We start from the raw sequence: 16,607 nt of genomic DNA, 5'->3' as shown, positions 1-16,607 counted from the left end.
TCGGTCGTTCATAGAAATGCAGATATTACAAGTGGATGCAATGGTTACAACATACTTTTGCAGAATTCAACTGCATTATAAAGTCCGTTTTTATAATTTTGAAATTTTACACTTGCAAAGAGAATAATTAGATAATCTTAGGTTTTAAGTTGGTTATATTTAATTATATTTCATAATAATAATAATAATAAGTAGTATAAAATTTACTTCTAAAATTTCATTTATTTCATTATTAACACCAAAACTACCAAACATACCAAAATAACCGATGTCAGATGTTCTTCTCTTAGAATTACTAAAAACACAGATATTTTGGTAAAACTTTGCTAAAACTAATATCGATTTTCGATAGAAACATAATCATAACGATTTATGTATAGAATATTTAAATACATATTACAGATAGACTAGTTCTGGTGTTAAATTTGTTACTATATCGTAAGAAAATATATTGAAATTGACAACTTGTAATTTGTGACTTGTAAACTTTCGCTAACAGTATTAGTGAGTTCAGGTATTATCTATTTGTAATATGTCTATTTAAAAATTAGTTCGTAATGTCTATTTAAAAATCTGTATGTCTCTCGACTATTTTCGTGACACTTTTAATTACCGTAACGTTTCGCGTGACTATACGACGAAACTCACGATGAAAAATAAAATATAGAAACTAGCCGAATTACTGATAACCGCGGTAAGCCACGTAACGAAACCTTGCAACAACCTCGCCTTGTGAGTTCGCTTCCGTGTTCGTCGCTTTCAATTTCCGGCGGCGAGGTTACGTTAATTGTCTCTGGAGAAAACTGGTCCACCGGGATTAAACGAAGCTCGTTTTCGTTGTGCGAAAAAATGGCTGATTGAATCCACCGTTCCAGTTACAGTTTTTTACTTTTCCTCACAGATTGACTCTAGCCACGATGAACTTTTTCTTTTTGTCGCCATGGTTTTGCTGCTCTTGTGTTAATTAAAAGTTTTCAAGGTGATGAGGCAGTGCATGCTTTAGAATTCTGTAAAAATTACTTTGTGCTCGTTTTTCGTTTAAACGGTGACTTTGTTTGAAAAAGGTTTCAAACTCTTTCCAAAAGGAGCATACATATAGCACGTTTGACAAAACTACTCGTAGCAGTTCAAGAATAGTTGTCAAAGTGTTTGATTTAAAAACTGCTTGCGTATAGAAAGAGAAAAATGTAATTATTCTTACAGGGAAAATTTCAGATGAAATTTTAGCCTTTTTCTGTGATCTTCATACAGGATGACGTGAGAAAGCTTCTGGCCAGGTAGATCTTTCATTTTATAAAGTGGAAAGTGGAAAAGAATTTTAAATAATATTATACAATTATACATGTAACGGCATTTGTGTATTATACTATTCGCTTTTATTTATCGTATCTTTAAACCCTATATTACATAAAATTCCTCTACATGTCGCTTCACGAATATAAAGTTAACAATTTATTCTGACCGAAAAATCTTTACACTCCACTGTACACGTACGTCTCATCGGGAATGAGAAAGTAAATTATCTCCAACAATAGTATAATAGTTATGAATTCTTCAAATATTTGAAAGTTGAGTCTTAAATCCTAAATACCCTTTTTTTTATTTATCCAAGCTGCCAAAAAATGCGGTCATTTTCCTTTTAATTGATTCTCAAAACGATCGATAAAATCTCAGCGAAAAAGGAACCTCTGTCATTCCAGCCAGAAATGGTCGTATCGTCGTTTTCCCATGCGATCGACAACGTTACATTTGCCGCGAAGGAATTACAGAGTCGACTTTCGCCGCGACTACAAACGGATTCTTTGGGACGCGAGAGCGTTTTGTAACGGTGCACGCCGCGGAATGGATAAAACCCGCGTGTCGACTCGCGACGAGGTGTTGTCATCGTCGACGCAGAGAGAAGCCCGACGAGAGAGCCAACGACGACGGCCGTTGACAACTGCAATGATTGTTGTTCACAGCAGCGGCGATAATGCGGCGGGTGTGGTAACGTTGGCGAGAGCGAGTTGATTTCGCGAAAGCCGTTGAACTATTGGACCGACTCACTTGTCGCAATATCTCGTCGCTTCGTGAAATCTCATCCATCTTTCGCATCTACTTTCCAACCATCGTTCTCGATGACACTCTTTAGTACTTTGGCCAAAGTAGAAATCTTCTAACTTGACTTGTTCGTTCATCATTTTCTTTGGTTCTTTTTTAGCATTTTCGAAATTTTTAATTCTTTATGCCTACAGTATTCAAATATTAATCCTGCTACAGCCTTTCGGTTTATTTAAGACCGAAGAATATTTTTCGAACATTAACAAATATTTACGCAGTTCAAACGAAACACGATAAAATTGTTATTGGTATACTTGACTCTCCTGATATCGATTTTATGTCAAACATCTTCTCGAAACATTACAAATATCTTTTGTTTGTTAAAATGAGAGCAAAATTGAAATATGAAAATCCAAGGATTAGAATGATTAAAGGAATGTGTAGTATTAACGAGATGAAAATTGTTAAAGTAACTTATGTATATTTTGGTATCAATTAAGTTCAGCAATTTTTCGTATTCAGTCAATTTTCTATTAAATCTCGAACAAATAATTCAATATCTTAAATTCCTTAAAATCTTGTTCACAGCATCTTATAATAATTTTTCTTTTCCAAAGGCTACTGTAGAACATCCATTTTCTATTACTCTCGCATCTCTCGTCCTCGTTACTCTGCATTTTAAATCGCTTTTTATTTAAACAAAACAACTAGGAGCAGCTGGCTTCTTTCATAAAAGGAGTACTTTGAATAAAGATCATGTTCATCGCTTTGCTACACGGGTGGTCCAAGGAATCCGGAAGCGAACCGACCATTTATCTTGCAAATTCTTTAGGGTAGGAAGGCGAGGGGTTGACGAACGAAGAACGTCATGTAACAAGCAATGCGTGGTAAATGGATTTGCTGAGGAAGCACTACGTGACATTGATAATTCGCCATGAAGAACGAAGCAGGAAACGCAACTGAGCAACGGGATTAAATGGCCGACCGAGTTCATCCGGATCGTTCGCGGAACGCTTCTATCGGTAGGTCGTGACGTTCGACGAACAAACAGGAAACGACGACGGCAAATCACTGTTATCAGTCATTAACAACGCCGTCAATAGAGCTATTTGTAACTGACTAGTCTCCATTGACTCGTATCTCGATCTTTTTTCAACGACGAACGTACACGTTTGTAGATCGAAGAACTTGCGTTGTATTCGCATCATTTCTTAAATTGAATTATTATGATCCGTAATATCGACAAAACAAGATAGGAGGAAGTGGAATTCTTAATTTGTCGACTTTTTCTTTGAAATAGTAATATATTCTGTGGTTGATGTTAATTCTGATCGTAATTAAGTCGACACTTTTAAGATTGGCTAGGTTCGTCCAGATTCCTTGATGCTTTTAGAATATATCCACCATATAGGAATTTGTAATTTGCTTCAGCTATGCGAATGTATTTTCATGAAATAGAAAGTTTAAAGTTCGCAGAGTGGCACAAGAATACAAAGTTCAAGGCTTTCATTTTGTTTGAAATTCCAGGAAATTACAACGGAATGGAATAAATTAGAGAAAAGTAAATGTATTTAATCATGCCTAATATTAACAATCGCGTTATAAACGCTCAAGCTGATCAAATATAAATGCTTAAACTGTCATAGAATCCTTTTGTACTCCGTTTTAAACGCCAAATGAACGTGAAAATGAAACCGTGTGGAAAACTCACGACGTTAAAAATCATACCGCATACACGTCACGGTTCAACCTATATATCCCTTTACAGCATAGACCATGAAGCAACGATAAAGTGATTAACCGGCATCACCAAGTGTCTCATTACAAACAGCCCTATGTCACTAAAAATTTCGTCACTGGAAAGCGATTCTCTTGGCGAATTCAGTGTTGCAACGCGATAAAGTTATTACGAGCCGGGCACGATCGAGATTTACAATTCGGCGTTTTTCAGAGCACGCTGGAGGTGAAATTGCAGTCTGCATAATAGCCATGGTGCTGGTCGAGCTCGGTACGGCGACAATTCGTAAAATAATTTGACCTTTTCACCAGATTCGCCTCGATCAGTGTCAACGAAAGCAGAGTCCCACGACATCACCGTCGGAATGCGATGTCGACATTTTCATTAGCGGATGATTTTACCTTAATTCGACCCTTCAATCTGTCGATTCGTAAATCCACGATTTTTTCGTCGTTGCGGGAGAACTGTCATCTTCCAATATTTATTTCTTCAAAATAATACGATTATACCGTGAATATTTTTACAAGTGCATATTTTTATCAATTAGATTAGTGGAATTTTTAGAAATAATTATTTCAATACTTAAGTATTGCTTTTTTTATATATTCCTGATTACTCTTAATACTTTTCAGAAATTATCATCTATTGCGTAATATGGAAATATTTTACCTTATCTTTCTCTATCTACTTTCTAAACCGATATAGAAATGCTTTTTTTCGAATGTTTGTTATATTTTTCATTCCGTAACGTTGCTTCAGGCTTCAATGATAAAGTCTAAAGAATTAGAGAAAATAATTCGTTGGTAAAAAATTAAAAGATTCTTTAATCTATGACGTTCTTCATTTTACAAGCATAAATCTCTTAATTTATATTATAAATCAAGATCCCCTATTTTGAAAATCCTCCACGACTTTCTTATGCAAATATTTTTTCTTTTTTCTAAACAAATGTTTCTGTTCTAAAATTCAACCCTAAATGAATTTCTACTCAATTAGAATAAAATAAACTTCGCACCTAAAGGTAAATAGATGTGTATTCGCAAACTTGATGGAGTATTAATAACGTTCTCCGAGTTATACGTTAATACCTGCATTGTTTGCCAACGTTGGTCGCTATCAATAATGTCGTGCTAAGTCCACAGATACGTGAATATCGTTTAATGTCGTTGTTGCAGTAAATAGCGTCACGCTGATACTGATGTTCCATCGCTTATTAGCCCTACGGACCGTTTGCTAATGTTTTTGGGTATTGATCTTGTTTGCGCGAATCGCAGGTGGCGATACGCTATTTGATCGGAAAAGTGTACGCAAACAGGGGATCGAGTATTGCTTGGTCGCGGAATTATCAGTCGATCTCGATGGAATCGGAATGGCGAGCTTGTAAAATGGATCGATGAGACAAGTTCTTGTTATTTCGTATTAGATTGCGTAATAAATTCATTTATGCGAGATCGATGTAATCAGCAATATTATTTATCGTTTTGTTGTATTATCTTTCGCATGTGAATTAAAAAGTTCAATCGATTAAGTGTTTACTTGATCGTTTCAACGTCCTTCTATGAAATATTTATGTATTTTTATATTCTTTAAATTATTTAATGACTCGTAAAAAAGACATAAAATAAATGTTACATTTAAGGCAAATTAATGGAAGCTAAAGTATCGAGTTTATAAAAACCTAAAATTCATAGAATATAAAATTCTACCTTGAAAGTCACACCAACTCTCTCAATTCCTTCGTAAGAAAATTGCAAATAGAACATTTTTCCTCTAATCGGAAACACTTCTCGCTCTGCAAGCAATTTCTTCACCAATAAGAAAGAAATTTTTGTTAAATTCATATTACAACATTAATAAGATAGACATTTCAGTCTATAGACAACCATATCGAAATAAAATTACCTCGTCGTTGAACGAAGTCTGAATTTTCCGCGAACGGTTACGCAACCCAGTCAAAATCGTTGCGGAGGCCGAAACGACGCTTGAACTTTTCACAATCTGGCTGCTTGCTATTCACTCGGTGAAATACACGCAAACACCGTGCCCGCATCGTCGCATTATAATTCGCGCACGAACGACCGATGGATCCGCGCCCGTCCATCCCACTCATTAATATTCCGCATCACGAGCATACACACGTATTCGCGAGAGCAGATGCGCTTCACGCCAATTACGCCGCGCGTTATTGCCATCGTGTTTCGTTCTCGTTTCACGCGAACCCGTTTAAGATGCGAACTTGCTGAACTCTTCGTCATTAAAATTGGCAATATCGATAAAACGAGGAGTTACGTTATGCTCGATCGAGTGTATATATAATTTGCAAATTGTGGGTATACAATATATTCCGTTTAAGAAATGGTTTTTTTAGAATTTCTTGTTGAATTTAATTTCCTGTCTTTTCTTATTCGACTTAATGAAATGAGACGAATTTCATTTTCACAGCGTAGTGATTTAACAATTAATAACAGCAGTGAACTAGTAAGTGAACGTCTTTAAAAAATGAACAATTTCTTCTAGTTGAAACAGAAAATTTAAAATTCTGAGAAAATAAAGTCTTCTGCTGAAACAAAGTGCCCTTGCATAATAATTTGCCTCTATTTTCTTACCTTTCAAATCCTCTTTTCGTTTCGTAAGTGTCTTTTTCTTTGCAACGATCTGTGTCCTTATTTTCCTGTTACCATCTTATTCATTATCTTACTAATTACCGTATTCATTCATCTTACGACCTTCTTTTTATTTTGTAAGACTAGCGTTCAGCTTTCCAACCATTTTTCCGTTTTGTAGAATTATAATGTCCTTTCGTATCGGCTATATTTCAAACTTACGTTTATCCTCTGTTGTATCTCTAAATCCTTCGTTTATCTCTAACCATTAACAGCAAGTAGCAGAGCAATAAAAATACTTTGGGGAAGAACTAGAAACAGCCAGAGTTTCGTTGCACGCGCGTATCAAATGAACGAAATCATGAAACGACACGATGCACAAACGTTCTTTTTGCAATCGTAAAATCCATAAAATACCACATGATCCTACTCGTTGTACCATGGAATCATTGTTTCGCGATTCGTCTGAATCCTCGAGGATGAAATAACCAATTACGGTCAGGCTTCGAGCAACGATCCGACGCGAGCACGCTTCGCTCGCCACTTTATCACACGGCTTCTTCGCGAGTTAATAATCCACCGCGTGGAGCGAATAAAACGCTCCCGTGGCAGCCCTTTAATCTTTACCTTGCCGCGTTCGACCCTTCGGACGCAATAATTCCGACGCGTCACGTCGACCGGGAATATCGCTTCGACAACCGCGAAACACCGCCCCCGTAAACTCTGCAAATTGTATTTTAATAGACACTGTTGCTCGGTAGGCTCATTGGATACGGAAGACTGATTTATAAGCCAGGAATATTGCGTCGCCGAACGATTTCCCCGAGAATCATTCGCCCGCAGTAATTTCGATGGCGAGGGAGAATTACTAGGTTCGTCTTTTATTGACTGTTGAATTTGTTTTTATAATGTTTCTTTTATAGTGATTACAGTGATATCTGGTTTAGTGGTTTAAAGGTGATATTTTGAAAGTTGGGATAGCCAGTTACAGGATTGACTGTCTTGTAATAAGTAACGTATTAGGTTGTCCGAGAAGTTTCTTTCGTTTCATAAGGTGATAATAGATGAACAACAATTTCTGTTTTATATTATTTTATTGATTTAGGTGTGATCCATTTCGTTCTATTTCTATTATTATGTTCGTGCATAATTCAATAATTTAATATTAAACAAAAAACATTGTGCGTCTATCATTTCTTTATAAAATGAAAGAAACATTTCGGACAACCTAATATTTGAGAAGCATTAATAGCTAGAATTATATTAATCTTGGGTTACATTAGGTTTATTTACGCTGTGTTTTTTTTATTTATTCCAAGGTGCAATTAATTTTTTTACCGATTTATAGCCTGATTATCGGAATTTAATCGTCATTCTAACAGATTGGACAAGAAATTTCATTGGTTGCATAATTACAAGTTTCACTGTAACAAGTTACATTCTTTCATTGTACACTATCCATTCGCACGAACATATGTCTAGACGTTATTGCTTATAATATTCAATAAAACAAATGTCACATCATCGATTGAGAAAGACGATCGGGGATCGGTTCCGTATAGTACAGATTAAATAACAAAGGAAGAAACTATAAAAAATGATCACATTTTGATCCAAAAATTTCTGTTTCTGTCTTTAATATTAATATTTGTTATACAGTCCACAATAAACAATTTTCCTTATATGGAAACAACAAACTTATTACATTATCTAAAAAATTCGTTTTAAAAATTAATTTAAAAACTCTTTAATGTAATTCGTTTCAAAAATTAATACCTTACTATTTGATTATTTACGTTCGCTTTATCCACTACACTGTCTATCTTCTCGGAGTTTAATTCATCATCTCATCAAATACTTTCTTTGAAACTATTTTTCTTCCTTGTCGCTTTTTATATACAACATTCTCACTCTATCCTTGACTGTTTCATAAAGAATACAGAAATCTCGCTGAAAGTCGAACTCACACCTACCAATATTACATCACGTTGCCAATATTTTCTTAGTTTACGATAGCTCTTCACGTTTGTACGTTAGCCCAGTTGGCATTGGTCGAGGCGAAAGCAGGCCCATCGATCGAAGGTCTATCCGCTCGATTCACGAGTCGGTCATGGTTCGCGTTATCCGATGCCAAGTCGCTGGCCGATCGTCGCAAAGCGAAGCCTCGTTCCGGAATATCAGGCTTCCGAGCGACTCGTTGCCAGTCACAGCGCGACAATTCCTCTTAAGTCGATCGTCATCGAGCTTTTGGCAAGGCCGTTCGACGACGTGCCCTTGCCTTTTCGTCTCTCGTCCCCAAAAATAGCCGCAGAGACACGACAAACGCTATGCTCGCGCTATTTATCATCGAGTATAAATTTGGAAACGTCCGGGCCCTCCGCAACGTCGTAGGCTCGTTAGGGAAACGCGTCATTCTATTGCTTCATTGGTTATTGATGCTGTCTTTTGGGAGAACGTTTCGAGTATTCTTCGGTTAATAAGGAAACGATTATGAAAGGTTTCAGGTTACAAGAATTAGTTTCGCGGAGTTCGTGGAGAATGGTATGCGGTGAATTGAGTGGATATTTGACACTTGAGTTTACATTTAAAAGTATTAAACCTTGTTTAAGAAATGTGCATTTTGCATAGAAGGAATTTGGGGTTTAAATTTTTGGAAACTGGCTTAAGGTCTGTTCTAGTGCTGAGTATTGTTTAATATAAATTTTCTAGATAAGAGATTTGTATCACTGTGGGTTAAATGGGAAGGTATTATAATATCCTGTTGAATAAATATTTTGTATAAGTATAGAGAGTCAAAGGTTTTGAGAAATTGTGTTAAGAACGTTTCATTGCTGAGTATTGTTTGGTGCAAATTCTTTAAGTAAGGAATGTAAATCACTTTGTTTCGAATGAGTGTTTGAAAATTGGATTAAGAATATTCTATGTGTACATATTTCTTGATGACAATTTCCTAATAAAGAATTTCGATTACTTTGGTTTGACAATGTATGAGAGAAATGGCTACTTGGAAATACATCAATAAATTTTCTTGTATCATAAGATTCACATAGAATGTTAAATTCCCAAGAAATCTGCCCAAAAACCTGACATCTCCATTTAGAAATGAATGTTTAGAAATTATCGAATTAAAAGATTGATATTATTATTAGCTTTTGCAGAGGGGAGTTGGCAAAAGATTCAAATGTTATCTACGTTCTTTACACTTTTTACTTGAAAACGTTTGATACAAACGGTAATCGGTATATAATTTACGATCGTACGTTAATATCTTCGAACATCAAGGAGATACGAAGATGTCTTCCATTCAGTTTGGGAACAACTGAAAGGATCGTTACGGTGGAATGCGACGTTGAACGTGTTTTGACGACGCATGGGATGTTGATGGGATTCGGAATGATTAATTGCCGTATTAATGGATGCGTTGAGAATTAATGAAGCTTTCGGAATCAATTTCCGCGCTCGTGGCAACGCGCTGAATGCTGCCACATGGGATACGTTCAGTTTTGAGCTAAGTAATACTCGTGCAACAACGTTTTATCCAAATTACTGCATTCAATCGTAGAACGTTCCGACCACATTCGCGAACACTTTTATTTCATACGGACGCACGAAAATGAAATAATAATCGTCCAAAGTAAAAATCGTTCTTCAGACTCTTTAAAAATAAAATTCAAAGATAAAAAGATTCGATAAAGTTTGAAAATTTGTACGACGTTAGCTAGATTTACAGAAATATCGTTTTATACCGGTGAACATAATAGTTTAGGCAGATGAATGTTCAACGGTGTGGCACTGAATACGATGCAAGAGATCAATAAACACTTAGGACTTCTGCCAAGTTTGTCACTTGTCAGTTTGGTACACGAAATCATCACCAGAATCAGAGATGAGATTCAGTCACTGTGTACCTAATTTCAACCAAACTGAGACTCTGTACTAAATACACTACCTTTGAAAATAATTGATAATCGCTAACAATATTAATAGACTAACAGGATACAATTTATTGGTTATAAACTCTACTTTTATCATTTTATAATCCTCTTATCAAAGATAATCACATGCCTTGTATGATAACTTGCAGAATTTACTATAAAATTTAATTTCATTCCTTGCTAAACGTATTACTATTATAAAATAGAATTTATGCATAATAGCTTGTAACTTGTGGCTCATAAAATTGTACTAATGACATTACTTCAGTTACGCAAGAGGGTCACAAAGGATCGCGAGTTCACCAAATTATTGTACAAAGACCTCACGAACTACTCGTACTTTCTGCTCTACACACCAATACGCCTGCAGCGTGCAAGAAATTATTTCCCGTTGGTCTGATTCTCGCAGAGGCGTGGTAATATCGCGGATCCGGCTGGTCCTTGCGATGAAACGCACGGAGACTCGCGCGACAAGAACCGTCCAGACGCCATTAAGCGCGCACAATCGTCGAATCCCTGGTCGTTATAGTAATTATTAGCGAGCGCGTGCATTCTCGCGACCACATTAGAGTGTGCAAAATCGCCGTTCCACGGCCGCAATGTGGCCGCCCATTCTCGCGCATGCATCTCCGTTACCATTTAATTGAATTAATCTTCCGAGACTGAGTACGGGAAACCGCTTCTGCATCGTCTTCTCTCGCACCGATTCTCTGCTAACGGTGCTCCATCACGTCGAAATTTTGCAATTTTCACGTGTTTCGATGTTGAAATTGTATAGTCTGTTTGGAGGAGAAATTAAAGCTTTGTTTTTTTGTTGATAGAATTTTGAAAGAAATTCCCAAGTCCCTTTGAACTTTGTTATAAATTCTAAAATAATTAATTGGAATACATTGTACCAATATATAGCAACTACAAAAGGTACTTGCATATTATGATATTTATTATAGCATTCACGTATTGATTAATCAGATTCAAGTATAGCAAGTTTCGTGTTACGTAGTAGTACTTTCGTATAAATCATTCAACTTCATTTCGCTTGTATCAAACTGTTTCACTTAATATTGGTATTTAATTTCCTCACCAGTTTCCATAAGATTCCACGAGTTTTATAAATGGTTCTATAAATTACTGTCAGATTTTAGTAGCACTTTTCTATCGAATACACTCAAAATATTTTCAAAAAGACGAATTAAGATATTACGGGGTTAACATGAAGTTGTTCAATTTATTACGTTTCCACAACTTCGTCTAACAATTTCTATTACATTTTCATCTATATTTTCTCGCACGGATCTACAATACTGATCGATGAACCCTTTCCTGATAGTAATCTGTCGCGTTCCATACGAAATCATCGTGTGTCTTAATATCTACGAAATCATATCCACTTTATTTTATTTCGCAGTATGATAAAAACTAATCAAAGTTGATGTCCTTCGATGCAATCGCGCGATAACCAACATAATCTATAAATACCTGCAAGTCCTATATTCCAAATCAGATCGACCTATTTTCCATTTGAGCGCGACAATGCACGTCGATAAGAGCTTATGATTGTAATCTGTGCCGCCATCAAGGACCGATTTCTACGTAAACAAATCAAGCTCTCGTACACTGTTTAATACGACGTAATCGTCCCGATCGGATCATCGGCGTAATGAAAGTCTTTTTTCATTACGTGGAAGCGACGTCCTTTTATCTGGCTCCATCGTATCAGGATGAAGTGGCGGCCATCAAATCAAATTGCATTATCGATCGCGAAGGGGCTGGAATCGGTCAGTTTTATTAGGCGACATCGTAAAGCTCCGAGATACGGGAGACGTGAAACCATGCCAACCGGATGAGGACTAAGTTAATCGTCGAACCATTATAACCTGACACGCGAATAAGCATTTGCCAACAATATTAATGAACATGGTTCGCTCTGTTCTACCTCGATACGATCATTTGTCTTCCCTGTACCGTTGTTTAATTTAAAAAATGAACTATATCGTTTATCTCTTTCGTATGAAACGGTATCAGTGACTAAACGATACATTATCAAAACTATTAAATCACAATTCAAACACATCGTATCAATATATAATATATTCGCTAAAGATTAATTTTAAAGACCAAAGAGTGTATGTTTATTAATTTAATGTATTCATCTCACAATCAGATCTCTTTAAATTCTATTATAAATTATTAATAAAATAATTGATTCGAAGATATTGTATCGATATATTTTCTGAAAGCGGAAAAGCTGCTCTTAAAATATTTTACCCTTCTGTTACTTGAAAGTAAATTCTCGAATCTTGATGAACCGTATTCTTTAGCTGAAACAAATTTCTGTAATCAAAGCAGGATACACTTTGCTAAAATTTTTCATAAATTACGCATATCTATTAATAGGAATTATTTGAAATAAAACTCTCAAATTTCCGTAAAGGCTATTATTTTGAGTCAAACAGGTTCTAGAGCCAAAATAAATAAAACAAATAAACTACAGAATTTTATTACCCTTTTATGTAAGACTCTTAAATTTAACTTACCTGAAACTTTACCTCTAACTCAACTACTAACTTTACCTCAAACTTAATAAAGCCAAATTAAAATACTCGCTTAAAACGCGTCATGAGCTACAGAAATCTATTTTGTACCACTTGTAGTTAAATTCTCGAATCTCCAAACAAGTTTCTAAAACCGATAATCCCCATTTCTAATTTCTACGGACCAAGAAAGGAGAAAGAAAGGGAGAGAGGGGAAAAATCTTGTGAAAAAGCGTAAGACCAAAGGAAAGCTATCGTTGACCAATTACCAGAGGGACGGTGTATCGGTGTAATTCTCGGTGGTTAGTGTATTTACCCTCAGCTTAAACTGCGATTTACAACATTTGGGTCCGGTCTCGAGGGCGAATCGATACAGCGACTTCGGTAATTGTGCCGATCGATTTCCCAGTGTTCACCGTTGGCTAAGCGCGCCTCTCCGTGTGCCGTAAGGAGCTTAACCGTCGAGCTAGTGTAACATTATCAAATTAATCCTTTCGGTAAGCGAGCGCCGCCGCAGAATTTCCGATTCTCGCTCGAAGCATCGTCGAACACAAACGGTTCGGGCCAACCGTGGAGAATAATTCTGGCCCCCGGCCAGTCCTGCATTGCCAAGGATCGCATTTTATATGCTCACTTTGCGCGTTTCTCGACGTAGCCTGTTATGAAGAGGCCGGAAATCGGTGCTTTGGCAAGTTTTGTTTGTTCGGTAAATTGGAGTAACGCCGGTTATGGGAAGAGTGTTTAGGATGCCCCCGTAATTTTTAGTTTCGTCATATGGACCAAGATTTTATCGTTTCTAAAGACTTGATTACCTTTAAGGATAATTAGAATCATCACACAGAGCATCGATTATTGGAATATCAATTAGTAGGACATTTTAAGGGGCAGAAAATGAAAAAAGTCGTAAAATATCATTCAAATGTGTTTGTTTCAATTTGATAGTAATACTTATTAGGAAGTTAACTTAGAATAGTTTGTATCATGATTAATTTGAATAATCGAACTTCGATACTACCAGCCATTTATATTATTACTCGTTAGATTAACAAAAATGAAAAATGGGGAACGCTAATAAGTTTTACTGTAAGTAAAATCTCTACCGTAGTTCTACAATAAAATAACTATAGAAACTAAGAGCAGTGAAAGAGATTCAATTTGTATTAAATACGTTCCAATATTTAAATTCATACACAGCAAGTGTCTTAATACTTATGGTATTATACTTATCTATGAAACTATTACCTACAAAGTCGCTCAGTAACTATGGATCAAAATTAAAAAAAATCCTTCGTATTTGTCACAACCTTTCAACATCATTGAACCCATCACACCTATGTTTTCTTGCCGGATTATCATTTTTTACTATCGGGGACATGCAAGCAAACAGGGCTCGACCGATAACACGACGTTTGTCCAAAGACAATAACAACGTTACGATTGACTATATTCACTCACGACGAAGAAACTCGTCCCCATTATTCTGTTCTAGATAAAAACCGACAACAGCCGGAACAATAAGCGTTGTTTCCGGTGGAAAGTCGTGGGGGTCACTCGTGACCAAGTGGCAGAACATTATCGGCGATCTTCGTGTCACGACGGCCCCGGTTACTTATGAATCCTATGTTCGCGTGTAGCCTGAAGAATAGAACGAGGGGGAAAGCGAGCCGCCTTCTTCGACGAAGATGCGTTCGAACGATAGAAAATCGCCCGAGGCCTTCCAACAGTGCACAACGATGCTTCGTCGCCAGGGAATTGCATTACGAATGAACGACCTTTTGAATGTAATTGCTGGAAGAGCTTCGTCTTGTCAATGGCAGACGGGGTGATGTATGATCGTTTCTCAATGGCTCATTGTTGTAGTAAGATGGAATCGTATGGGCGTCATTTTGAAAGTCCTTAAATATTTATGTACGTACGTCGTGATAGATTTAGACATATAGTTTGTATAGAATAACCTGTAGTCTCCGTATACTAAAATATACAGAATTGGATTATTAGTATATTATACCGAAAAGTATAGAATTAATATATTAGTGTAGCCTACATTCTCTATAGATACATTAAAAAACGAAGAATCGGATTATTAGAAAATTATTCATCGATAGATGCTAATAAAAAATTAAAATGTTATTTGTTAAAAATTAATAGATGTTTTGATTTAACTAGCGATCGTTGGATGTAAATTAGTTTAGTTAGCTAGTTCGAGCAATAAAGTTGAAAAATTGTGCGAAGAAATTTGTAATATATAGTTTTATATCAAGTTTCATTTAACTGGTAAATCATAACCAAATAACAGACTTGTAAATTAAATTCAGTTCGATCAGAATTAATTCATTGGTCTTGTAATTTCCAGAGATGCTCAGAAATCGTTAGAAGATACTAATTCGTTCTGGCATCGATTAATTCAGGCGAACGATTAATCCTGGGGACCAACGTCGTCATGTCATAAACTATAGACGAGCGGAAATCGGCGTGGAAAGCGCACCCAGGAAACGATCCTGGTTGCGGCGCACGATCACGGTCGTCCAGCAGCGCAATTACTTAATGGACTATGAAAATCGATCCGCATCGGGGCTGCTTCGAAACACGCACTCACGGCTAATAAAACCAACGGTTACTTGGCTTTCGACGTCTAGGGATGCGGATTGATTGCATTACGCGCAGTGTGATGATATCTGCCGTTATGAAGTACCAAGAAGTATAGAAACCCGCACCATGCGCTATAAGTAGACAGTGTAAAAAATAGAATAGAAAGTAAAAAGATGCACAAGAAATACAAGAGTCCAAGCAATGTTGAAAAGGGAAAAGAAATGTGCAGCGGAAAAGAGAAATAGATAAATAAAAAAGAAAGTAAAAGAACAAGAAGAAGTAAAAAAATTAATAGAGAAACATAGTATCATAGGAGTTAGAACTGATATGAAAAAAAGGAAAGCGAACAAGGATTCAAGCAATCAAGAAAGAATATCAAAGAGATCTGTGTGTTTCGAATAATAATAAAAAAACGAAAAGCAGCAAACAAAATTAGAAAAGAACGGACAAAACAGAAATAGAAGATAGAATACTGAAAAAGGAAAAAGGGAGAATCTGTTGAAAATAGGAAGAAATCAAAGGGGATCAGAAAAATAGGTTACACGAAGGGGGGGCGGAACGAGGGAACGAGGAAAATTCTGAATGTTCGGACACGTGCAAACGCGAATAGACGTAGCGGGCATCGATCCATAATTCATGGTACGATTGTGTGGCGAATAATCAGCGAGCCGGGGCGGGGTCACGCGATGCATAAAATCCACGTGAAAAAGATGCGCATGCATCTCTATGATTACGTGAATTGTGAGCGTGGCTTGTGTACAACGTTGAGAGAAATGGAGGTAAACAATATCGTAACGGATATCGAGGGTCTCACGACGGAATTTCGCAGGAAATTGCCGAGAAGCCGGAAGAAATTGCGGTGAAATCACGAGCTCGGTCAAGAATCGGGAGACCGGTTTACCAACGTCGATTGCTCAAGATAGCCAAAAGGCAATCAGAGTTGCTTTACACGTTACCGATAGGGGATGTGTTAGTGGAAATATGCCGAATTTGTGCACGTGCTTTCCTCTTCGTCCGTTTTCAAAGCGATGTCAAAACTTCGCTTCGGGGCAATACTGCACGAGGTTTAGGAAATGATAGCACGAGGCATGTTAAATGGTACTTTAGAGATTCACGGTTGGACATTTGGAGGAATGGATTTTGCACGTTCGGACGACGTTAAATGACTGAT

General features: G+C 36.7%; 1 long non-coding RNA gene across 2 annotated transcripts in view; it reads left to right on the top strand.

Moving 5' to 3' along the window:
• LOC117209165 overlaps positions 1-15,612 on the top strand; it is a 117,427-nt gene extending 101,815 nt beyond the window's left edge. For both annotated transcript variants that reach the window (XR_004487860.1, XR_004487859.1), the window contains exons 2-3: positions 14,337-14,669; positions 15,201-15,612. This is a non-coding gene — a long non-coding RNA (uncharacterized LOC117209165). The remainder of the gene's footprint in view (positions 1-14,336; positions 14,670-15,200) is intronic.
• Positions 15,613-16,607: the final 995 nt, after the last annotated feature.

This window comes from Bombus bifarius, unplaced genomic scaffold, assembly GCF_011952205.1.
Source record: "Bombus bifarius isolate JDL3187 unplaced genomic scaffold, Bbif_JDL3187 scf7180000008166, whole genome shotgun sequence".
In the NCBI taxonomy this organism is placed as follows: domain Eukaryota; kingdom Metazoa; phylum Arthropoda; class Insecta; order Hymenoptera; family Apidae; genus Bombus; species Bombus bifarius.
The sequence above is the reverse complement of the archived record's forward strand: the minus strand, read 5'-3'. Positions and strand labels throughout refer to the sequence as shown.